This window comes from Dendrobates tinctorius, unplaced genomic scaffold (assembly GCF_039654945.1).
Source record: "Dendrobates tinctorius isolate UK_male_01 unplaced genomic scaffold, ASM3965494v1 ptg000120l, whole genome shotgun sequence".
Lineage (NCBI taxonomy): Eukaryota > Metazoa > Chordata > Amphibia > Anura > Dendrobatidae > Dendrobates > Dendrobates tinctorius.
The window spans coordinates 44026328-44051123 of NW_027361788.1; the positions used below are offsets into that span (position 1 = coordinate 44026328).

The window sequence follows — 24796 nt, forward strand, 5'->3', positions numbered from 1 at the left end:
GCATTTTGCACTTTGTGTGCACATTGATGCGTTTTTTACCGCGAAAAAACCGCATTGCGGTAAAAAACGCAGCATGCGCATTAATTTTGCGTTTTTTTCCGCGGTTTAGGCTTCTCCCATGCTTTTAGAAACCGCTGCGGTAAAAAACGCATCAAAAACGCGCAAAAACCGCCGCGGAAAAATAGGTGCGATTTCTGGGAAGGGATTCAGGTTTTTGTGCAGAAATTTTCTGCAACGTGTGCACATACCCTAAAACAGATTGCTATCTGCATAACTCAAGATCAGATAAGCTGTTGGAGTGTGTGTGTGTGTGTGTGTGTGTGTGTGTGTGTGTGTGTGTGTGTGTGTGTGTGTGTGTGTGTGACAACAAACTTGCTGTTTTCAACAACAAACCAGCAGACTTGTGATTGCAGCTCCGGAGAATACTACATACTGTAACAGTACAAGGTAATACAACTTCTACAACCAAGTATTTGTTGTAGATTTGATCTTCAAAGAGGAGAATATACTTGTAAGCCAATCCACACAGAGACTGATTTTTTTTCTTAAGGCCCCGTCTCACTAAGCGATCTCGGTAGCGAGATCGCTGCTGAGTCACAACTTTTGTGACATAACAGCGATCTCACCAGCGAGATAGCTGTGTGTGACAGCGATCAGCGAGCGCCCCCCCTGCCGGTATCGCTGATCGCTGGAAGAAACCTCTGGACATTTCTTTGGTCGCTGGTCTCCCGCTGGCCAGCACGCAATGTTTTTTGCGGTTTTGTGTGCTTTTTTTGCGCTGACGTGCGCATTACCATGCGCACGTCAGCGCACCCATAGACTATAATGGGTGGTTGGGTGAAAAAAAAAAACCGCATTGCGTGCGCATGCATTTTTTTGGAACAAGTCGGACGCACAAAAAATGCAACAAGATGCATTTTGTGCGCACATTACAAAAAAACGCATGTGTATGCGCACCCATGTAAAGTATAGGGAAAAAACGCATTCGGTTTTTTGTGCTAAAAAACAGTGCAAAAAAAAAAGCAAGTGTGAAACCAGCCTTAGGTAGCTAAAAATAATAAAATGAAAAAAATATATATTTATTTCCATTTTCCCATTAGAGTTAGAGTTGGGCTAAAATGAGTTTGACTAAAGTTATGGTTGGGGCTATAAGTGTTAGGGCTGGGGTTAGGGCTAGGGTTGGGATTACCGTTAGGGTTGGGATTAAGGTTAGGGGTGTGTTAGGGTTATGGTTAGGATTAGGATTACAGTTAGGGGTGTGTTAGGGTTAGATGTGTGGTTATGGTTAGGGTTGGGATTAGGGTTAGGGGTGTGTTGGGGTTAGGGTTGCAGTTAGAATTGGGGCCACTGTTTAGGTATATCAGGGATCTCCAAATGCGACATGGCGCCACCATTTATTCCAGCCAGTTTTGCATTCAAAAAGTCAAATGGTGCTCCCTGCCTTCTGAGCCCTGCCATGCACCCAAACAGTGGCTTTCCCACACAAACGGGGTATTGGCGTATTCAGGAAAAATTGCACAACACATTTTGTGGTCCATTTTCTCCTGATACCCTTGTGAAAATAAAAAAAATTGGTTCCAAAGTAAATTTTTTGTGAAAGTAAAATGTTAATTTTTTCCTTCCACATTACTTTAGTTCTCATGACGCATCTAAAGGGTTAATAAACTTCTTGAATGTGGTTTCGCACACCTTGAGGGGTGCAATTTTTAAAATTGTGTCACTTTTGGGTATTTTCTGTTATATTGACCCCTCAAACGCACTTTAAATGTGAGGTGGTCCCTAAAAAAATGGTTTTGTACATTTTGTTGGAAAAATGAGAAATCGCTGGTCAACTTTTAACCCTTATAACATCCTAACAAAAACAAAATTATGTTTCCAAAATTGTGCTGATGTAAAGTTGACATGTGGGAAATGTTATTAACTATTTGTGAGATATGACTCTCTGATTTAAAGATACGGATACAAAAATTAAAATTTTGAAAATTGCAAATTTTTCAAAAATTTTGCCAAATTTCCATTTTTTTTCAGAAATAAATGCATGCAAGTTATATCGAAGAAATGTTACCCCGAACATGAAGTACAATATGTCACGAAAAAACAGACTTAGAATCAGCAGGATCTGTTGAAGCATTCCAGAGCTATAACCTCAAAGTGACAGAATTGTAAAAATTGGCCTGGTCATTAAGTAGCAAATTGGCTCTGTCACTAAGGGGTTAAGACAGTGTCATACATGATCGGCTCAGATAGACCAGTCTAGCAGTTGGTATCACGTATGATCAACTTAGATACCTGTGTGAGAATGTCACCAGACAGGATGAGATACACAGGCTCTGAAGACAGTATCACACATAATCAGCTTAGATACATCCGGTTTTGTGTTGGATGTTTTGCATTATTCTTTTGTCCTGCTTTGTTGACATTGTTCAGACCACAATATTTTTCCACTAAGGTCATGTTGACACTCAGGTTGTAACTTTCCTTGTGTAGTCCTGGGCGGATGACGTGCTGCACTTTCATACATTAGCAGCAGTGGGAGGAGACGCACACACCTGCTACATGAATTATTAGCATGGTATCACCGCAGACCTGTCACTGATAACACGGAACACAAGGCCACTGGGGCCCGAGTGCGAAACGCAGCACAAGCAGCAGCTGAGGCGGGGAAGAACGCGCTTCCTGCATGCAAATGCTCCCCCAAAATATCACAGCCATCCTCTATTGTTATCAGTCTGTAATAGGTGGGAACATTAATCCAATAGGACAAGATCTTTACATCTGTGGCCGCCTTATGTCCTCGCACAAACAGAAATATGTAACTTTGCAAAAAAAAATAAATCGCAGTGAAATATATGAAGTAGATTTAGTACAGTACTTGCAAGCCAATGCTTCCTCCAATGCGATCACCCCTCCCCGGCTCAAGCTCATGGCTGTAATATGACGACTTTCAGCCTGCCTGAAACATGAACAGAAGCAATGTCATGTTACGGCTCCCCGCTGTCTGCAAAGTAACCCTATGGCAACAGGGGGACGCATGCCAATAGCCAAGAGGATTAACCGCAGATTGCGAGATGGGGAGATGCGCCGCAGGTTGCCGGAGGGGGAGATGCGCCGCAGGTTGCCGGAGCGGGAGATGCGCCGCAGGTTGCCGGAGCGGGAGATGCGCCGCAGGTTGCCGGAGCGGGAGATGCGCCGCAGGTTGCCGGAGGGGGAGATGCGCCGCAGGTTGCCGGAGGGGGAGATGCGCCGCAGGTTGCCGGAGCGGGAGATGCGCCGCAGGTTGCCGGAGCGGGAGATGCGCCGCAGGTTGCCGGAGCGGGAGATGCGCCGCAGGTTGCCGGAGCGGGAGATGCGCCGCAGGTTGCCGGAGCGGGAGATGCGCCGCAGGTTGCCGGAGCGGGAGATGCGCCGCAGGTTGCCGGAGCGGGAGATGCGCCGCAGGTTGCCGGAGCGGGAGATGCGCCGCAGGTTGTGGGAGGGGGAGATGCGCCGCAGATTGACGGACGCGGAGATGCGCCGCAGATTGCCGGACGCGGAGATGCGCCGCAGATTGCCGGACGCGGAGATGCGCCGCAGATGGACGGACGCGGAGATGCGCCGCAGATGGACGGACGCGGAGATGCGCCGCAGATGGACGGACGCGGAGATGCGCCGCAGATTGCCGGACGGGGAGATGCATTGCAGATTGCACAACAGGAAGAAGCTCCTCGGATGACGAGAAGTCAGTAAATAATTATCATATTCTCAGAGGAAACCTAAAGCGATAAACTATAGACTACTAAATTACCTGCCACCTGTACAAACACAGCCGCCCATCTCTTATCACGCTGCTACCTGACAGCTCATCAGCACATCCTACATAACTACACAGGAAAGCGAGGCCAGCCATAGACATTACGCCACCATGCACTGCATCTTCAGCTTCACCCCCCAAAAATTCAATAGTTGATCCTCTTGAAGAACATGTGCCGAATGTATACACTACTACATGGCGGCACATGGCATGTAATAAGGAACCTGTGTCCTGCCAAACAGTCCCCGTGTGCATGACTCTTTAATCACCAAGCCGACCTCTTTAGTCCGTAATTCTGTATGGTAAGCTTTCTGGAAAATCTTGACTGCATCCAACCTGGTGGAGCACAACATGCCCCTATTGGAGCAGAGTTCAAATTTTCCAATTCTCCAGACTGGTAACGCTCACCAGATTACCCACAGATCCATCCCTGATGAGTCCCCAGCACTTTAGGAAAGCTGTGTAATAGCGGCTGTATTGTGTGTGACCCAAAATTAATAGAAACAAATCTTAGAAACGCTTTCTACCAGAGGGGTGGATAGAGTTTTGGTTAAGGGGGGGCAAAACTTCTGAGTGGGACCCTATCCAGGTAACCTTGATTACAACTCGATGACGCACCCTAATAGTGGATGTAGGAGAAGACTGCGCTGTTACTGAAAATACTCTCTATATAAAGACCAACATGGATGTTACCGCCATATGGTCAGTGGTAAATACCAGTCCTACAGAACATATAAGTGATTACTGCACAGTTATAGTTGGTGACTTACCGCTGACGTTCTCTCTGATGGAATCGTTCACTTTTCACGTCTTTTCCAACAATGACAACTTCTCCAGCCAGGACTCGGCTGCAGAGATTACAAGAAAGACACATTTCACTTCTCATATTCCAGCCCCACCACTACCTATCCCCAACCTGTACAAACCACTCATCCTGCTGATACCCCAATGCTGAGCCGCTGCTGTTGTATATATCCTCATTACTGCCCCTGCTGTGTGGTTCTGTGTGCCCTTTAAATTCTAAAGCAACCCTCTAGAATTCTAAACTCTGCTGCCCGACTAATCCACCTGTCCCCCCGCTATTCCCCAGCTTCTCCACTCTGTCAATCCCTTCACTGGCTCCCAATTGCCCAGAGACTCCATTACAAAACCCTAACCATGACATACAAAGCCATCCACAACCTGTCTCCTCCATACATCTGTGACCTCGTCTCCCGGTACTTTCCCGCACGCAACCTCCGATCCTCACAAGATCTCCTTCTCTACTCCCCTCTTATCTCCTATTCCCACAATCGCATACAGGATTTCTCTCGCACATCACCCCTACTCTGGAACTCTCTACCACAACATATCAGACTCTCACCTACCATCGAAACCTTCAAAAAGAGCCTGAAGACCCACCTCTTCCGACAAGCCTACAACCTGCAGTAACCACCGATCGACCAAACCACTGCACGACCAGCTCTATCCTCGCCTACTGTATTATCACCCATCCCTTGAAGATTGTGAGCCCTCGCGGGCAGGGTCCTCTCTCCTCCTTTACCAGTTATGACTTGTATTGTTTAAGATTATTGTACTTGTTTTTATGTATACTCCTCCTTATATGTAAAGCGCCATGGAATAAATGGCGCTATAACAATAAATAATAATAATAATAATAATAATAATAGAATATAGCAATGCTGGGTGCAAGTGCCCTAGAAAACAATGCCCACATTTTGTCCCCTAGAATGTAATAATGCACTTTGTGTTCCTTTGACAGTCACAGTAACCTGAGTTCTCCTATAACAATAAGTGCCCACTTTACATTTAATAATGTCCCGAGTCTCCCCCCGTACAGCTCCCTAATACACAGTATGATGTTCTCTTATACACAGTATAATGCCCCCTCACTGTATGTATACTTACCCCTTAGTATCCCCCAAACTGTTTGATGGCTCCAACACTGTATGATGGGCCCCCTCACTGTAATCTCCACACTGTATGATGGCTCCCTAGAGCCTAGATAGCCTCCATATAGAATACACCAGATAGTCCTCAATATAGTATAATGCAGTCCCCATAGGCAGACTCTACAGTATAATGCAGCCCCCCCCCATAAGCAGAATGTAATGTAAGAGAGGCCCCATAGGCAGACTGTAATATAATGGAGCCCCCCCATAGGCAGACTGTTATATAAAGGCAGCCCCCCCATAGGCAGACTATAATAAGTGAAGCCCCACAAAGACAGACTGTAATATAATGCACCTCGAGGCAGACACTAATATGAGGCATCTCTCCAAAGACAGAATGTAATATAATGCAGTCCCCTCCATAGGCAGGCTAAAATGTAAGGCAGCACCCCCCTCATAGGCAGACTGTAATGTAAGGCAGCCCCCCATAGGCAGACTGTAATGTAAGGCAGCTCCCCCATAGGCAGAGTGTAATGTAAGGCAGCACCCCCTCATAGGCAGAATGTAATGTAATGCAGCCCCCCATAGGCAGAATGTAATGTAATGCAGCCCCCCATAGGCAGATTGTAATGTAAGGCAGCAACCCCCATAGGTAGACTAATGTAAGGCAGCCCCCCCATAGGCAGAATGTAATGTAATGCACCCCCATAAAAAATATAAATACTCACCTCTCTTCCTCCTGGCTCCTGCGCTGCTTGGAGCTCCCTCTCATCTCCTGTTAGCAGGCGCTGGTCAGTGACGTCAGCATGCCCGCTGTCAGGATCTGCATCAGACGCTGAGGGGGATGATGGGAGGAGCGTTCGCTCCTTCTCTCATCAATGCCGTCAGCTGTATGGGCTAGATGCTGATACAGCTGAACTTGCGATGACAGGCGGGGGGCCCCCTGCTGGCACTGGGCCTCCCTGTCTGCTCAGGGGCACCACAGCAGCTGGGTGGCAGTGCAGGGAGATTGATTCTCCCTGCTCTGCCGTAGAATGTAACTGTATGGGCGCGCTCTGCACGCTGGTACAGTTACTGTAGCGTAGCTCCGGGTGGGCCCCCTCAGCCCCCCTGTTAGCTACGCTACTGCTTTCTACTTTTGTGTAGGTGACCATGCAAATAGATCTAAGGCCTCTGCCCAGTGTAAACCTTCACATATGGAATAATTAGCACACAAGTTGCATCCGTACTATAGTAACCCCCTGTAACAAAAGGATAATGGCTCCTACAGTGCAGTCGGAGGACCTTATGGGTCACACTGGGGCAACACCAAGACCGGGTTTTGGTCAATCAGGCTATTATACTGGGATTCCATTTGATTTTAGGAGACATCATTTTATTTTATTTTTCCGTTGATTTTGTTGTATGAGGGATAGTTTCTTTTTTTTCTAGATCAGTTCTGTTTGTCAGGCATCATTTATGGTTATATACAGGGTGGGCCATTTAGATGGATACACCTGGGTGGGCCATGTATATGGATAAACTGAAATAAAATGGGAATGGTTGGTGATAGGCAACTTCCTGTTTGTGGCACATTAGTATATGGGAGGAGGGAAACATATGTGCTACAAACAGGAAGTTGATATCACCAACCATTCCCATTTTATTTCAGTTTATCCATATAAATAGCCCACCCAGGTCTATCCATATAAATGGCCCACCCTGTATAGCCAATTACCTAACTTTTATTGACGCTTTATGGTAAGAACATGAAAAGTAGGGTTTTTTTTACAATTATAATTTTACACTTTTCACAAAGAAAGTGGGTTAGAATGATTATTACCAAATTTATGGCGTTTTATTACTTTCATACAATAAATGGACAAACAACCTGAAAATAATAATGAAAATATAAATATATATATATATATATATATATATATATATATATATATATATATATATATATATATATATATTTCCAAACGTGAAATCTCTCACTGGCAGTGGAACTATAGGAGAGCTTATCTTTTGTGTGACAAGATGTACTTTTCTTTGGTCTCGTTTTAGGTTCATAACTTTTTTTCAACTTTTTCGTAGGTGCAATGAAGAAAAACAGCAATTCTGATTGTTGTTTTTTTTTGTTTTTAAACACCATTCAGTTTAATTTACATACTTTTATTCTGCAGGTCAATAATAATTGACAATGCCAGATTTATTTAGAATGTTTTCTATGTACTACTAGATTTGGTAAATAAATCCCCATTAAAAAATAAACAGAATACGGTAATATATAATTATTATGTTCTTTCACCATTTTCTGCAAACCATAACTTCTGTATTTTTTAGCAGACACAGCTGTTTGAGGGCTTGTATTTTGTGGGAAAAGCTGTAGTTTTTATTGGTACCTTCTTTGGATATATAACACTTCTTAATTAAAAATATATATTTTTGGCATTTATAGTATGCATTTTTTATTTTTTTAAGAACAGATTGATACAATTACAATGATACCCAAGCTTTAATAGTATAATTGTTTTAGGTTTGGCTCTTTTGCACAAGAAAATCACTTTCTTGTATTTTTTGCATCATATTTTGAGAGTCATAGCTTTTTCATGGTGTGAGGGCTTGCCTAACAAGCTGTAGTTTTTATTGGTGAAGAAGAAGAGTGTCCAGCTCAACCGATTTCTTGAAGATAAAAATTTCTTTATTCACAAAACTTGCAACATAGAGGACAAAATCTTCAGCACAATACCAAATGGGTATGAATCTTGACGCGTTTCTGGAGACTAATTAAGGGAGCTTAGTCTCCAGAAACGCGTCGAGGATTCATACCCATTTGGTATTGTGCTGAAGATTTTGTCCTCTATGTTGCAAGTTTTGTGAATAAAGAAATTTTTATCTTCACAAAATCATTTGGGCTGGACACTTTTCTACTTTTGGATTATACACGCTTGGACCCAGCGGGTCCGTGCTCCTGAAGCTCATGGAATGCATTGATGGGTGAGCTGGCAGTGTATTTTTTTCTTCTCAAGTTTTTATTGCTACCATCTCGGGATACACAAGACTTTTTAATAATCTATTGCATTTTATATGTATGTGAGGCTAAATTAACAAAAAACTGGAGAACTTTTTTTTTTTTTTGCAGCATGTGGTAAAAATAATGACCGTTTTCTCATTCTGGTCATTACACGAGACAATACCAGATGTGTGTCTTTCTTTAGGACACTTGTCTTAATGGGTTAAACAACTTTTTGTTCTGCAAAATAGGAATTTAAAAAAACAAAATAAACCACTGTGAATAGCTACTGCTGGGTATGTGCTGGGAGCGAGTAGAGCGCTGTTGAGATTCATTGCCTTTTTATGTATTAATGTAAACTGACACGTTATACTAGGACATGAAAAGGTAGTGGAGAAATGCTAGGGGTTAAAGGATATGACACTATTACTAAAAACTTGGGTCTGTGCTTTATCTGCCTCCATTTGCCTTTAGTAATTTACTAATTTTGCTCTAATACATGAACAGAATTCTGTTGATACATGGGAAACAGATCAGGACACAGTCCTCTGCTCTACAGCCTCTGGAAATATTACTTTTAGTCACAATGTGCAGATTTCCTCTCTTAGGGCTCATATTCACTTGCAAGAGACTAGCACGATTCTCGTGTGAGTCTCTCGCACGAAAACCTGGCACTCGGACCGGGGCGTGCGGCTACATAGAAATACATGTAGCCGCACGCTCCGGTCCGAGTGCCAGCGGAAGTGCCAGGTTTTAATGCGTGCGTCGATACAGTTACATTCTGCGGCAGAGCAGGGAGAATCGATCTCCCTGCTCTGCTGCCCGGCCCCTAAGCAGGCGATGATGTCACTGCCCGGCGCCCGCTTTCAGAAGAGCAGGAGCAGTGAGCAGCCAGGAGCAAGAGAGGTGAGCATTGGATTTATTTTTTTTATTGGGGTGCATTATACTACAGTCTGCCTATAGGGGATGGGGGGCTGCCTTATACTACAGTCTGCCGATAGGGGATGGGGGTGCTGCCTTATACTACAATCTTGCCTATAGGTGATGGGGGGGTTGCCTTATACTACAGTCTGCCTATAGGAGATGGGAGGGAGCTACCTTATAATACAGTCTGCCTATAGGGTGGAGGTGCTGCCTTATATTACAGTCTGCCTATAGGGTGGAGGTGCTGCCTTATATTACAGTCTGCCTATAGAGGATGAGAGGGGCTGCATTATACTAAAGTCTGCCTATAGGGGATGGGGGGTGCTGCCTTATACTACAGTCTGCCTATAGGGTGGGGGTGCTGCCCTATATTACAGTCTGCCTATAGGCGATGGAGGGTGCTGCCTTATACTACAGTCTGCCTATAGGGGATGGGGGGCTGCCTTATACTACAGTCTGCCGATAAGGGATAGGGGGGTTGCCTTATACTACAGTCTGCCTATGGGGGGAGGTGCTGTCTTATACTACAGTCTGCCTATAGGGGGGGTGCTGCCTTACATTACAGTCTGCTTATGGGGGACTGCAATATACTATTGAGTCTGCCTATGGGGGCTGCATTATACTATATTGAGGACTATCTGGTGTATTATACTATATGAAGGCTATCTAGGGGGCTATCATACATTGTGGAGAATACAGTAAGGGGGCCATCATAAAATGTGGAGATTACAGTGAGGAGGCCATCATACAGTGTTGGAGCCATCATTGGGGGATACTAAGGGGTCATTATGTGCCGTCAGCAACGATTTGGATTTCTGGATCACGGAGTGAATTACCTATACGATGGACTACTTGCTAGAGATGGGGTGCACCTTACGAAGACTGGAAAACATGTGTTTGGAAGTCGCCTTGCTACACTTGTAAGGAGAGCTTTAAACTAGAACAACATGGGAAAGGAAGCAAAAGACCAGAAAAAGCCATACACCTGACAAATGCTATTGAGAACTCTATTAGAAGTGGAAAGGAAGAAAAAAGACAAAAGAAACTAATTAATAAAAATATTGGAGAAAGAGAAAACAATCACAAACTAAAATGTTTCTATACTAATGCACAAAGCATGGGCAACAAACAAGGAGAATTGGAACTAGTAACGCAGGAAAAGAAATATGATGTCATTGGAATCACTGAAACTTGGTGGGACAATACACATGATTGGAATACAAGACTAGAAGGATACAACTTATTTGCAAGAAACAGACTTGATAAACGAGGAGGTGTCGCATTGTATGTTAGAAACGCACAGAGATTGAAGCTTCAGAGACTGGGAGTTCTGTGGAAACTGTTTGGGTAAGAATACAAGGCCAGAACAATGGAAAGGACACCATTGTAGGCATTTACTACAGGCCGCCTGTGCAAGCTGAAGATATGGATGAACTCTTTATGCATCAAATGGCCAAGTTCTCCAAAAAGTATGACATAGTTGTCATGGGAGATTTCAACTATCCAGATATTTGTTGGGAATCTCTCTCAGGCAAAACTAACAGGTCAAGGAAATTCTTATCCTCTCTTGCTGACAACTTTATCTTCCAAAAGGTAGGGGAGAAAACAAGGGGAACTGCTACCTTGGATCTAATCCTTATAAACAGAGAGGAAATGGTTGAGGAGGTAAAAGTGGCTGGGACCCTAGGAGGTAGCGACTATGCTATTTTAGAATTTTGGATAACTAGAGGAGGAAGACCTGTGAAGACTCAGACGTCAAGGTTAGATTTCAGAAAGGCAGATTTTAAGAGATTCAGAAAGTGAATTGGAGGGATCCAATGTCTGGATATCCCTTAAAGACAAAAATGTCCAGGAAGGATGGGAAATCTTGAAAAATGAAATTCTCAAAGCACAATTGTTAACAATTCCGAAAAGAGGGAAGAATAGGAAGCATTTAAGGAAACCAGGATTGATGAACACAGAAGTTAAGCACATGCTAAAAAGGAAGAAAGAAATGTTTATAAAATGGAAAGAGGGAGGCATATCTAAAGAATATAATGCTGTCTGCAGAACCTGCAGGGCACAAATCAGATTATCTAAAGCTGACAATGAATTGAGGCTTGCAAGAGATGTCAAAAGCAATAATAAAGGATTTTGGGGATATGTCAAAAGTAAAAGAAAAGTCAAAGATGCTATAGGATTTTTACAGGATGAAAATGATGAAATGTTAAGACAGGATGTTGAGAATGCCGAACTTTTATATTCCTATTTTGCATCTGTTTTCTCTCAGAAAGGAAATGTAACATCAACTGTTCTTCACTGTCCTATTAAGGGAATAGAAGAATCCAGGATATCTATAAACAGAAAGATAGTGAGGAAACACTTAGCTAACCTAAATGAATTCAAGTCTCCAGGTCCAGATGAATTACACCCCAGTGTACTGAAGGAGATAGCAGAAGAAATTTTTGAATCCCTCTCCATAATCTTTGAAAATTCTTGGAGAACAGGAGAAGTCCCAGAAGACTGGAGAAGAGCAAATGTTCCTATCTTCAAAAAGGGGAAGAAGGTGGACCCAGGCAACTATAGGCCGGTGAGTCTGACTTCTATACCAGGAAAGATCTTTGAACAAATAATTAAACAACATGTATGTCAGTACCTGGATAAGAATGAAGTGATTAAACAGAGTCAGCATGGGTTTGTAACTAATAAGTCATGTCAGACTAACTTAATTTCCTTCTATGACGGTATCACTGATTGGGTGGATCAAGGAAATGCTGTAGATATAGTATATCTTGACTCCAGCAAAGCATTTGACAAAGTATCTCATACAATCCTTATTGAAAAAATGACTAAGTATGGAATAGACAAGGCAACTGTTAGGTGGATTCATAACTGGCTTAGTGATCGGACCCAAAGAGTGGTCGTAAATGGCTGCACATCCAGTTGGAAGAATGTCTCAAGTGGGGTACCACAGGGCTCTGTCCTGGGCCCTGTATTGTTCAACACCTTTATCAACGATTTAGATGAAGGAATTGAGGGTAAACTGATTAAATTTGCTGATGACACAAAGCTAGGAGGGATAGCTAATACTAGAGAAGAGAGAGAGAGGATTCAAAAAGATATAAATAAACTGGAGCAGTGGGCAGCAACTAAGAGAATGGTTTTTAACAGGGAAAAATGCAAAGTACTACATCTGGGCAATAAAAATGAAAAAAGCATATACAGAATGGGAGGAATAGGGCTAAGCAACAGCACATGTGAGAAAGACTTGGGTATATTAATAGATCACAGACTGAATATGAGTCAACAGTGTGATGCAGCAGCAAAAAGGCAAATGCAATTCTAGGATGTATTAACAGAAGCATACAGTCTAGATCACGTGAAGTCATTATTTCCCTCTACTCCTCTTTGGTCAGACCTCATCTGGAATATTGTGTCCAGTTTTGGGCACCACATTTTAAAAAAGACATCAACAAACTGGAGCAAGTTCAGAAAAGAGCGACCAGAATGGTGACTGGTCTGCAAACCCTGTCTTATGAGGAAAGGTTGCAGGATTTGGGAATGTTTAGTTTGCAAAAGCGAAGACTGAGAGGAGACTTAATAGCTGTCTACAAATATCTAAAGGGAAAACAAAAAGCAAAAAACACAAATATCCTGAACTAAAAAGTAAAAAATATACTGCAAATAATGCATAAAGGTAATAATAATAAGGGTATTTAGTAAACATAATTTTGATCAAAATAATGTACAAGCCATCCCGCCACGTCACGGCAACCCTTGTGGGACAGTCCCTACTCTAGTATTTAAAACCTTTTCACTTGCCAAGTGGCGTGAATGTGAATAAGGGTCGAGCGACTGAACCACTAGTAACAGCTTAGGCCAGACTGGATGGCTTTCCGAGCTCAGAAAGAGGGCGGTCACACCCATATATGCACTGAATGCACAATGAAATGAATAAAAAACAAATCTGAACTGAGAAAGTAAATTAATGTGTATGCACAATGTAAGTGCATATTAACACATGACCATTAACCAGAGAAAACAAAAAGCAAAAAACACAAATATCCTGAACTAAAAAGTAAAAAATTTACTGCAAATAATGCATAAAGGTAATAATAATAAGGGTATTTAGTAAACATAATTTTGATCAAGTGAAAAGGTTTTAAATACTAGAGTAGGGACTGTCCCACAAGCGTTGCCGTGACGTGGCGGGATGGCTTGTACATTATTTTGATCAAAATTATGTTTACTAAATACCCTTATTATTATTACCTTTATGCATTATTTGCAGTATATTTTTTACTTTTTAGTTCAGGATATTTGTGTTTTTTGCTTTTTGTTTTCTCTGGTTAATGGTCATGTGTTAATATGCACTTACATTGTGCATACACATTAACTTACTTTTCTCAGTTCAGATTCATTTTTTAAATATCTAAAGGGCTGTCACAATGTAGAAGGATCATCTTTATTCTCATTTGCACAAGGAAAGACTAGAAGCAATGGGATGAAACTGAATGGGAGGAGACACAGATTAGATATTAGAAAAAACTTTTTGACAGAGTGATCAATGAGTGGAACAGGCTGCCACAAGAGGTGGTGAGTTCTCCTTCAATGGAAGTCTTCAAACAGAGGCTGGACAGACATCTGACTTGATGATTTAGCGAATCCTGCTTTGAGCAGGGGGTTGGACCAGATGGCCCAGGAGGTCCCTTCCAACTCTACGATTCATTGATCCTACAGTGATGGGGCATTATACTGTGTATAGGGGTGCTGTACAGGGGGGGGGAGACTCAGGACACTATTAAATTTAAAGTGGGCACTTATTGTTATAGGGGAACTCAGGTTACTGTGACTGTCAAACGGGGCACACAGAGGGCATTATTACATTCTAGGGGACAAAATGTGGGCACTGTTTTCTAGATCACTTGCACCCGGCATTACTATATTATAGATGGATGCTTTAGAATTTAGAGGGCACACAGAACCACACAATAGGTGAATAGGGACACATACGGCAGCAGCAGCTCAGCATTGGGGTATCAGGTGCAGTAATAGGGACACATACGGCAGCAGCGGCTCAGCATTGGGGTATCAGCAGGATGAGGGGTTTGTGCAGGTTGGGGATACATGGTGATGGGACTGGAATATGAGAAGTGAAACGTGTCTTTGTTGTATTCTCTGTAGCCGAGACCTGGCTGGAGACATTGTCATTGTCGGTCTGGGCCAGATGGAAAAGACGTGAAAAGTGAACAATTCCATCAGAAAGAACGTCAGCGGTAAGTCACCAACTCTAACTGTGCAGTAATCACTTATATGTTCTGCAGGACTGGTATTTACCACTGACCATATGGTGGTAATATCCATGTTGGTCTTTATATAGAGATTATTTTCAGTAACAGTGCAGTCATCTCCTACATCCACTATTAGGGTGCGTCACCGAGTTGTAATCAAAGTTACCAGGTTAGGGGCCCACTCAGAATTTTCGCCCTCCCGAACCAAAACCCTAGCTACACCTCTGACTGTCCAGCATCTGTTTGAAGACCAGAAGGACAAATTGAGTTTTTGAAAAACTGCATGTCTTTTATACTTACTCACAACTATTTTAAATATCAGATGCACTACTACTCCCAGCAATGGGGAACTGCCATGGGTACCAGGTTCGCGCCAAGCTACGCTAACCTCTATGTGGGTAGATGGGAAGAGGAGACCATCTATCCTACCGGAGGGCTGCGCGCGGGCCTGGTACTCTGGCAACGTTGTCATCTTCCTAGTTGACTATTAAACGTACCAAAGAGCCAATTTACGAGGATTCGCCGCAACTGTTCAAAAGTGCAGGATTTTGACTTGGAAGCAGTCACTCTCAAAAAACAATTCCTAGAAAAAGGGTATAATGATGCTTTATTGGAGGAAGCTATATGTTCCGTGAGGGATAAAACAGCGAGAAGCCTTTTAAGGGCTGATTCACTCGATCTAAGATGTAATACCAGCAAACCTCCGCATAAAATGCAGGACGACTTTATCCCTATCATTTCAGAGTATAACTCCAACTCCCACATTTTAAATAAAATAGTGAGAAAACATTGGAATCTTTTGAGAGAGGATAAAACTCTGGGATCGATCATTCCACAGGGTCCAAGATATGTGTACAGGAAGGCACGTAACATTAAGAGTATTATATCTCCGAGCGTGCCCTCAAATAGTATAAAAAATCCACTCTTCCTTTTTTGGCCAGTCTGAAAGGTTTTTTTCCCTGCAGAAGTTGCTGTATTTGCTGCCAAACAAAAACTGGCAAACAATCTACCTTTATTAAAGGTAACAAGGAATATACGATTGATGACTACATCACCTGTGCTACAGAGAGTGTCATTTACATGATAAAATGCCCCTGTGAAAAAAATCTATATAGGGCGCACTAAACGCCCATTAAAAATAAGGATAAACGAACATATCCGGAATATAAAGAAGAAATTCATGGGCCATCCTCTGTCAAGCCACTTTGCTAATTATTATGAAGGTTTGGTGTCTAATATGATAGTTATGGGGATAGAACTCGTTCATAAACAGGCACGCAAAGGAGACCATATAAAACTAATGTCTCGTGCTGAGTCACGCTGGATTTTTATGCTTGATACTCTCATTCCTAAAGGACTCAATAGTGAAATTAAACTATTTGGCTTCCAGTGATGACGGACATTTTTAATTGATTTATTTACTTCTATTGAGTGTGTGAATATATACTACAGAGATTGCAAGCAGGACCACATCCCTGAGGAAGGAGACAGGAGTCTCTGAAACATGTAGGATAGCTTTTTGGTCCTCATCGCGATCTCTAGGCTGCAGCCCAGTGCATCACGTGTCTCTGACTTCACACAGGTCCTGTGCTGACGAGCATAGTGTGAAGTTCAGGCACCTAGTTCAGTGTGTTTTCCCACCCAGCCTGCCATTAGAGCGACTGCTGCCACCGGCGGCCGGGGTAGCATCGCTAACAGGATTACTGCAGTTCTTAAGCAAGAAGCATTTAATCAGCAACCTACCAGAGGAGTGTAATTATTTACAGAAGGACTTTTGGGATCTCCAAACACAGTGAGACTGAGCCCGCCCTCCCCCTCTGTGGCTGTTTACCTTGTAAAGCAGTAGGGGTTATCTTGGTTTCTTGCACTACAATTGGTATTAGCATCCAAAGGGATATATATGACTTTTTTAGTGTTACTTATTGTTGTTCTCTGCCCAAACCTGGTTCTTTTATTGTGCTCTGGACTTTGATTTTTTTTTTCCTCTTCAAATCCATTTGAGCAAGACAATAGATACCAGTGACTCTAAAGGCCCTTTTACATTTAGCGATGCACCAGCGATCCGACCAGCGATCCGACCCAGTCAGGATCGCTGGTGCATCGCTAAATGATCGCTAGTGAGCTTTCACACAGGAAGATCTCACAGCGATGCAGCAGCGACGCAGCGCACGATACTCACCTTTCACACATAGTGATCCTGACATCCTCCCGCCCACCTCCACGCGTCGCTCGTCGTCACAGCAGGAAGCTGACAACGAGAAATGGAGCCGCCCGATCTCGCGCAATCAGCGATGGACAGCGGGGAGCCGGTCGGAGGTAAGTATCACACACAGCGATATCGCTATAACGTCTCAAATCGCTATGTGTAAAACCCCCTTAAGGGCAGTAGTAATTAATTTATCTATAGAGAAGTGGTGAATTCTCCTTCAATGGAAGTCTTCAAACAGAGGCTGGACAGACATCTGACTGGGATGATTTAGCGAATCCTGCTTTGAATGTGTTTTTTAAAATGTGGTGCCCAGATCTAGACACAATATTCCAGATGAGGCCTGACCAAGGAGGAGTAGAGGAGGATGATTACTTCTTGTGATCTAGACTCTGTGCTTCGCTTAATAGATCCTAGACCTGTGTTTGCCTTTTTTGCTGCTGCATCACATTGTTGACTCATATTGTTGACTCATAGTCTGTGATCTACAATTAAGGCCCAGTCTCACTAAGCAATCTCGGTAGCGAGATCGCTGCTGAGTCACAACTTTTGTGACGTAACAGCGATCTCACCAGCGAGATCGCTGTGTGAGACAGCGATCAGCCCCCCTGCCGGTATCGCTGATCGCTGGAAGAAACCTCTGGACATTTCTTTGGTCGCTGGTCTCCCGCTGGCCAGCACGCATCGCTGTGTGTGACAGGCGGGAGACCAGCGATCAGCTGTAAAAAATAATAAAAAAAATAAAAAATATAGTTATTCTCACCTTTCGGCGTCCGGTTCAGCCATCCTGCCTCTCTCCACGCTCCGGTCCCAGTGATCCTTTGCACGAATGACCGCGAGACTTTGTTATCCCACGAGACCGTGACATCTCGCAGTCATTCTCGCAAAGGATCACTGGGGCCGGAGCGTGGAGAGCGGCAGGATGGCTGGACGGGACGTCGGAAGGTGAGAATAACTATATTTTTTATTTTGATTCTATTTTTTACAGCGATGGCAAGCGATGCCGTGTGCTCGGCATCGCTGTGCTGATCGCTGGTGAAGCTGTCTGTGTGACAGCTCACCAGCGATCACATAGCGACTTACTAGCGATCCTGACACCTTGATATCGGTGTCGGGATCGCTGGTAAGTCGCTTAGTGTGATGGGGCCTTTAGGTCCATATATATTTGGACAGAGACAACATTTTTCTAATTTTGGTTCTAGACATTACCACAATGAATTTTAAACAAAATAATTCAGATGCAGTTGAAGTTCAGACTTTCAGCTTTCATTTGAGGGTATCCACATTAAAATTTTATGAAGGGTTTAGGAGTTTCAGCTCCTTAAAATGTGCCACCCAAAATTAGAAAAATGTTGTCTCTGTCCAAATATATATGGACCTAACTGTATTAGTATACCCAAGTCTTTTTCACACGTGCTGTTCCTTAGGTCTATTTCTTCCATTCTGTAGATGTAATTTTTGTTTTTCTTGCCCAGATTAAGACTCTTGCATTTCTCCCTGTTAAATACCATTTTATTTGTCGCTGCCCATTGTCCAAGCTTATCTAGTTCCTTCTGAATCCTTTCTCTGTCTTCTCTAGTGTTTGCTATCCCTCCTAGCTTTGCATCGTCTGCAAATTTGATTATTTTACCTTCAGTTCCCTTATTTAGATCATTTTTAAAAGTGTTGAACAACACTGGGGCCAGAACAGAGCCTTGTTATACCCCACTTGACACACACTTCCAATTGGATGTGCAACCATTTATTACCACTCTTTTAGTATGATCACTGATCCAGTTATGAATCCACCTAACTGTAACCTTGTCAATCCCATACTTGGTCATTTTTTCAATATAGTATGAGATACTTTATCAAATGCTTTGCTAAAGTCGAGATATACTATATCTACCACATTTTCCTGATCCACCCAGTGATTCCATCATAGAAGGAAATTAGATTAGTCTGGCGTGACTTGTTTGCTACAAACCCATGCTGGCTCTGGTTAATTACTGTATTCTTACCCAAGTACTTACATATTTGCTGTTTAATAATTTGTTCAAATATCTTTCCTGATATAATTAATGATCACTGGCCAGTAAATTCCTGGCTCCGTCTTCTTTCTTTCCTGTATACTGCCCTTCCTCAATCTTCTGGGACTTCTCTTGTTCTCCAGAATTTTTCAAAGATTCTGGCTAGTGGTTCTGCAATTTTCTCTGCTATCTCTTTTGAAATTAATTTAAGTTAGCCAAGTGTCCCCTCACCATCTCTCTATTTATGGATAGTGTGGATTCTTTTGTTCCTTCGATAGTACCATAAAGATCAGTTGATGTCACAATTTATTTCTTAGAGAATACAAATGCAAAATAGGAATTTAAAAGTTCGGCCTTCTCAACATAATTTTTGACCAATTCACCCTTTTCATCCCGTAAATATCCTATATCAACTTTGAGTTTCCTTTTGCTTTTGACATATCCCCAAAATCTTCTTTTACTGCTTTTTGTCTCCCTTGCAAGCCTTATTTCATTACTGGTTTTAACTATTCTAACTGTAACCCTGCATTTCTTGCAAACAGCACTATAGTCTTCTTTAGATATGCTTCTCTCTTTTCATTTACTATACCGTATTTTTCGAATTATAAGACGCACCCCAAAATTTGAGGCGAAAAATAGGAAGAAAACTTTTTTTTAATAAAATGGTAGTGCTTCTTATAATCCATGCGTCTTAGTGCTTACCGGGGGTGGTGGCTGCGGTGAAGCGGGGTCCCACCACTAGGGAGAGCTCCCTGGATACAGAGATACATTATAAGATTCGGTTAGCAGCCACCACTAGTGGGAGATCCCTGTATACAGAGATACATGATATGATTCTGTCTGTAGACACCACTAGGGGGAGCTCACTGCATAGTGTATATAGTTCAGTATTCAGATAATTGGGAGTAAGCTTCCCTTAGTGATGTCAGAATTAAATTTAAAGGGAACCTGTCAGCAGATTTGGCCTTTTTGATTAAATATGATAAAGCATTACCAAAAATAACCCCTAATGTTATCGGCATTGTGGCTGTATCTGCTGGCTGTGCAATTCTCTCTCTTCTCAGCTCTTATATCTGACTTAGTCGGAAGAGCTGGCGAATGCCACCATGTAGACACCACCCATGACACCGGCCATCATGGAGGCAGAGACAACAGGCATCTGCCAGGGAACAAACCATAAACACGGTGAAGACTGTGCTGAAATCATACTTACATATGGTAGTTAGAAAAAAAACCCCTTACAAGGGAACGTCTGGTTTGGTCAAGCCCCTTTTGTTGCTTATGTGTTATCTTTCTGCTGTGGCAAAAAGAAGACAGCAGTTTAAAAAAAAAAAAAAAGTGAGAGCTATATCCCCATGATAAAACTTCCTGTTCTGTGTGATGTTATGGTTCTATGGCAGCCACCGTTGTGGTACATATGTACCAGTATTCAAGATAGCTGAGGATAAGGATTTAGATTGTGACAGTCCCTCATGAAAATAATGAATCACCAGAGAAAGCACAGGAAGTGTTGTCATGTGTCCACAGCGCAGGTATTCGTTATTGGTGATCCAATTACGTCTCTTGTTACAAAAATTGCCAAAATACTGAAAAGCAGAACAATAGTGAATAAATATTGTAACCAGACTTAAAAAAAAAAAAAAGCTCTTGAACGTCTCTGGAAACTGAGGACATGGCTGGAGATACTGTGTGAAAGGGTTTGATGCTCCAAGAATAGCTCACACACGAACCATCTGCAGATTTTCCGTTTATTTCCGATCCCTCATGGGAGTCCGGTCCTGGGTGTTTTATGAGATCACATGTGCACAGAAAACCTCTTAAAGAGACATAACCAGTAAAGGATTTTCCCCACTATAGACTTCTATGGCATTCTGACTTGACAAGCCTGAGAGGCTGGACTGTGGGGGTGACTGAAATAGAGAGTGACTTCACATGCAAGGACCGGGACACCATCAGTCACTAGATATGTGTCCCTTCTGTCATATCTCTGCAATACACCACAACATGGTAAACCAACCATCTTATTTATCAATGGATAATGTATTTCTTTTTATTTCAATGATGTATACTGTAATTGTATTTATGTCAAATTTTCCTTTACAGTGGATACACACAGTTTTTCAGAAATAATGCATCATTTTTATGGTTTGTGTGTCTTTCATGCTGTTTTTTTTTGTCTAAATATGATGTAGCCAGATGTTACATGTAAGTCTATAGAGAAAACAGTAAACACACTACAATGTGGTTTTCTTTGTGATGCCTCAGTGGTTTTTGATTTGGGTCAGTGGCTTTTTTTTTTCTAATTGCAATATGCACAAAATTTATTTTTTTTTACGTAGTTCTACCACAGACGTTCATTCGAAAAACAAACAACTCACTGTAGGTGTGATAGAAGAATAAAGGTTATATTTTTGGCAGGATAATACATTATGAATTAAATGTAAATACCTTAAGGGCTTGTTCACATGTAGGGTCATTGATGTGTTTTCTCGCATGAAAATAAAGCACATCATTCTACACGAATAGGAAAATGAATGCGATTTCCAAAATCTCACACGGTCATTTTGTGGTGAGTTTTTTACTGTTTTTTTTAAACACAGCATGTCAATTTTAATTTTTTTCTGCAGCTTTCATAATTGAAATAAAAGTTGCAGAAAAAAGGCACCTATTTTATAGGTAATCATTAGTCTGTTTTTTTATTTTCATGCAGTAAAAAAACTGATAAAAAATGGCTACATTCGCTTTAGGCACCAAGTTTCTTGACTGCGAGTTGCACAGTTATTTTCACAACCTTTTAAACAGTTTTCTTTCACGTGGAAACTGATGAATCGAGGCCTTAATGTATATGCACAGTGGTGGAAAATCAGCTGTGAATTACAGTAGCAGCAAAATCCCTGCAGAAATATGAAATCCACACACACACACACACTGGAGAAAATCTGCATCGTAAATACTCGGCGCTGAGGATTATGTCACTTTATGTTACTAATTTTCACTCTTTTTTTTAACACAAAGGATGAAATGTGCGACGAAGATGTAGTATTTCTGCAAACAAATTTTGCCGTTGTGGATTTTATGCCGTTTTATTTTCACAGCATTTAAGTTCCATGTGCACATACTGTTTTAAAAATGTAGCTGAGCTTTTTACTGTGACGGTCACAATGAGAGGCATTGTTGACTCTTGCATTTGCGCTAATAAAGTAGCAACAAGTCAATTACAAATCTGTTGTGTTTCAGGATTAATTAGGCTAAGTGGTGTTTAGGGTTAACCGCCTGCATTAAGACTTTTTTTCTTTAAGGGTATGAGTGGATGTCTTCATAAAATTGCTGGGATACTGGCTGTGAGTGGACTAAGCGCAGTTCTCATAGAACAGTGTGGCCTCTCTTCTTAGGACTCCACCACCCATGGAACTAATGAACTACTCAGTCTCAGTAGCTGCAAGGGGAGGGACGTCTAGTATGTGTCACTAGATTGGGGTTGGCCAGGGTGGGCCTTTCTGCCTGTGTGTGTATTTGTCCAGGGTGACAGTATTCCTCCTCCGTCCTGTGATTTCCAGCTGCAAGTAAAAATCCCCCAAAGAGTGGAGCACCCCTTCCCTGAGATGTGTTGGGTGAGTGCTGGGTTAAGGTGGGGTGTGACTGAGGTGGAGTAGGGGGAATTTAAGCCCAGAATCAAGGACTTGCACAGCAGCCTTGATGCAATTCCATGCTTCTCTTGCATCAGACGACACATGATCTAATCCTTCAAGTAGCCAGCCAACTTCAAGTGCAAGGGCCCCTCCCATTAGTCATGGAGGAAGGGGTGGGGGGCTCTAAAAGGGAACTGGGGTCCCTACTTGGGATGTATTCCTGGAGGGTGGTGTGCAGAAATAAAAAAAAAGTAAGGCACCATATACAATTCGTGGCAGATAAGAAGAACATGTGTCCAAGAGGAAACATTTCTTGCCTTTACTCACTTTCATTCCATTCTTTTCATGATTCCCCTTAAGAACTCGGAATAGAGCTATAACACTTATAAGGACAGGCCCATGACACCCAGAGACCACAGCAAAACAGCTTTGTGCTTTGGGATAGCTCCTAGAAATAATATAAAGTCGTAATCTGTCAAGTCAGCCCTATGTAAAAGCACAGAGAACGCGTTGTAATGCGAGTTCTGCTGAATGACAAAATCACCTCCCCAGCAGCTGGAAGCGTCCTGGACATCTTAATTATGTAGCAATGTGCAAAAAAACTAGATAAAGTTGAGTTTTGGGTAGAAATGCTTCACATCTGGCGGCAATTGCTTGTCTCCCCCTTCCCCTCACTACATCACCAGAGTCCCCCTTCACCACCACCCCTTTCCTCAGCTATGGCAGGTTTTTCTTTGGTTGCTTTCTCAGCATGAAAATGTGGCCATATGAAAAATAAGGAAATGGAGTAAATAGAGAACAAACAGTGTGAACCTTCCGCTCTCGTAGGTCAGGATTACAGGTTTTCAGTTGTATCTCACGGTGTCTCATGGCGTCCGCTGCTTCCTTACCCCGCAGCACACCAAGAAATGAACATAAGGCTACGTCCTAACAAGCAGAACAAAGAGCCCCCTCCAAAAAGTGGCTGGAAATAGCTCATATTCGTTACACGGTTACATGTGCGACAAAAGGCTTCATTTCCCGTCTACTGTAAACTTTTAAAAACTTTATTAAGTTAATTTTTGCATTAAGGACTTGGAAGAGAAATAGTCATGAATATCTAGAATGACAGTCTGTATAAATATTGCAAACATATGGCACAACGTTGTACAGAGGAAGGAATACATGTACATAATGAGAGCAGTAGTCATAACTATGCGGATATATTGCCACGTTGCAGGTACTAAAGTCACAAAGATTTGCATCAGAACTACATAGAAAAAAATAATCCAGTACAGTATGTAAAAGGTGAGAGTCTCTACGCTTTCTTACAGGGGTTTCTCGAAAATAATCTGCTGGGATCTTATTGATCAGCTGCAGCAAGTATTCAGTTTCCCTGCAGCGCCACCAACGGAGCAATTAAGAATGACAGAATTCGAACAAATCAATGGGATGTGAACAGTAGAACATACGATAATTCAGTGGTCAGACTTATGTGAATTGGTAGTACTTTATTTCTTTGTTTCAAGGTCCAGTTTCCTACAAGTTAATCCTTCAAACCTCCCAAATTTGAATTTACAACAAGAATCTACACTCCACATACTAACAACTAGAGTTGAGCGACTTTGGTCGGATCGGGTTTCGTGAAACCCGAATGAAACAAAATAAGTTTCAGATGAAACTCGTCCGACTAGAGCAAAACAAAGTCGGAGTTTCGTCCGAAACCCGACCCCAATGCAAGTCAATGGGAAATAAAAGTCGGACGAAACGCCGACTTTTTTTGCTCTAGTCGGACGAGTTTCATCTGAAACTTATTTTGTTTCATTCGGGTTTCACGAAACCCGATCCGACCAAAGTCGCTCAACTCTACTAACAACAAAGGCAGCATTCGCCGGGGCACCGTCCAATCGCAGTGTCAGCAGCTGTAACTATCTGTAAGGTTCTGCTGTCAGTTTCTTCACAGTTAGGGTGTGTGCACACGCTGCGGAATGCTCTGCAGATTTTTCGATGCGGCGGTTTACCTGCGGATTAGCCTGCGGTTTATCATCTCTACAATGAAGCAGATGGCAAACCGCAGCGGAATCCGCAGAAAGAATTGA

The 24796-nt window shown here is 42.4% G+C and overlaps 1 protein-coding gene and 1 long non-coding RNA gene across 5 annotated transcripts in view; one reads left to right on the top strand and one right to left on the bottom strand.

The window, feature by feature from the left end:
- LOC141046695 (uncharacterized) overlaps positions 1–24796 on the bottom strand; it is a 218457-nt gene that overhangs the window by 131806 nt on the left and 61855 nt on the right. The window lies entirely within an intron of this gene.
- SLC38A5 (solute carrier family 38 member 5) overlaps positions 1–24796 on the top strand; it is an 84500-nt gene that overhangs the window by 19217 nt on the left and 40487 nt on the right. The window contains exon 1 of one of the 3 annotated variants that reach the window (XM_073541286.1): positions 22553–22700. The exons of the other annotated variants lie outside the window; for them this stretch is intronic. The gene's annotated coding sequence lies outside the window, so the exon portion shown is untranslated. Of the gene's footprint in view, positions 1–22552; positions 22701–24796 lie in introns of those variants that run through there. 3 annotated transcript variants of the gene reach the window in all.